The sequence below is a fragment of the Oryctolagus cuniculus genome, chromosome 18 (assembly GCF_051225735.1).
Source record: "Oryctolagus cuniculus isolate XC-2025 breed Fujian yellow rabbit chromosome 18, ASM5122573v1, whole genome shotgun sequence".
In the NCBI taxonomy this organism is placed as follows: domain Eukaryota; kingdom Metazoa; phylum Chordata; class Mammalia; order Lagomorpha; family Leporidae; genus Oryctolagus; species Oryctolagus cuniculus.
Genome location: NC_142884.1, coordinates 38,666,879 through 38,668,711, shown reverse-complemented (window position 1 = coordinate 38,668,711; position 1,833 = coordinate 38,666,879).

Below are 1,833 nucleotides of genomic sequence, written 5' to 3'. Positions count from 1 at the left end.
CTGGACATACACAATATACCAAAATTGAGTCATGAAGACACATAGAAAAGCTAAACAAATCAAAAACCAAGACAGAGATTGGATGAGTAATAAAGACCCTCCCAACAAGGAAAAGCCCAGGATCAGACAGCCTCACTATTGAATTCTACAAGTCTTTTAAAGAACTAATGCTTCTCAAACTATTCAACACAATTGAAAGAGAGACAATCCTCTCAAACTCCTTCTATTAATCTGACAATGACTCATTCTATCATTTATTTATACATAATGTTGAGAAAATCAGAAGTATTTGTTAGGACTTCTGCTAAAATGCACTAGATTTATAATTTTTAAATACATCTTTCCTAGATGTAATGCAGTCCTTTGCTACTTTAGAGTATCAGAAATTTAAAATGTTGGACTGGTGCTGTGGTGGAGCAGGTTAACACCCTCGTCTGAAGCTCCAGCATCCCATATGGGGGCTGGTTCAATACTCAGCTGCTCCACTTCTGATCCTGCTCTCTGCTATGGACTGGGAAAGTAGTAGAAGATGGCCCAAGTCCTTGGGCCCCTGTACCGATCTGGGAGACCTGGAACTAGCTCCTGGCTCCTGGCATCGGATCAGCACAGCTATGGCAGTTGCAATCAATTAGGGAGTGAACATCAGATGGAAGACCTCCCTCTTTCTCTCTGGTTCTCCTCTCTGTCTGTAACTCGACTTGTAAATAAATAAATAAATAAATCTTTAAAACAATTAAGAAATTTAAAAAGGGAAAAGTTTTTAAAAAATGTATTTATTTATTGTGAGGCAGAGTGACAGATATAGAGAGGAAGAGAAAGAGAGGTCTGCTATCCACTGGTTCACCCCTAAATGGCCAGAATGGCTGGAGCTGGGCCGATCTGAAGCCAGGTGCCAGAAGCCAGGAGTCAGCAGCTTCCTCCAGGTCTCTCACATGGGTGCAGGGGCCCAAGCACTCAGGGCATATTCCACTGCATTCCTAGGCCATTAGCAAAGAGCTGGATTGGAAGTGCAGGAGCAGGGACTCAAACTGGTGCCCATGTGGGATGTTGGTGCTGCAGGTGGATGCTTAATCTACTATGCCACAGAGTGGGCCCAGGGAAAGGTTTTAGGAAGACATCTTTCATGTAGACTAGGCTGCAATATTGCAAGGTAAGGTTTAGCTTTTATTCCCACACATCAGTATTCATCTTTTAGCAACTATAAATACTGAATATCATACATATAGACATAAATATAGGTAATTGCAGATTTTGTTGTCATTCTTTCTAATTCTCTTTTAATGTCTGCTAATAGGCCATCTTATGGATTATTATATTGATGTTATCTGTACACAACCATCAGGCATTTCCACTGTTGAATGTGTTTATGTGTACAGGTAGTTTTGTTTGTGTGTACATGAATGCACATTAGATGGAGATAGCACTGACAGTAATAATGTGAGAAATCCTAATGCTGATTTCAAACTTTCTATCCTCCACAGAGATGGCTGTCATTGAAGTAGACCACAGGGCCCCTTTGCTGTTGTGGACTGAAATGTGCCTCCCTAAAACTCAAACACTGAAGTGCTCACCACCAACACAACTCTACCTGAAGAAAGTGCTTTTAAGCAGATCAAATGATAGATGTGTCTGTCACATCAGAGAAGGGCTTCTGGAAAAATCGAGCCTATTAGCACCTTGATCTGATATTTTCAAGCTCTACAACTCTGAGAAGTAAAATTCCATGATTTAAATCATATTCTCTGTGGTATTTTCTTAGCAAATTAATATATCCTCATTTCTGCTAGCATTTTCTGCTGTCATCTAGAAGGTCCTCGTGATTAACAGAGAAAT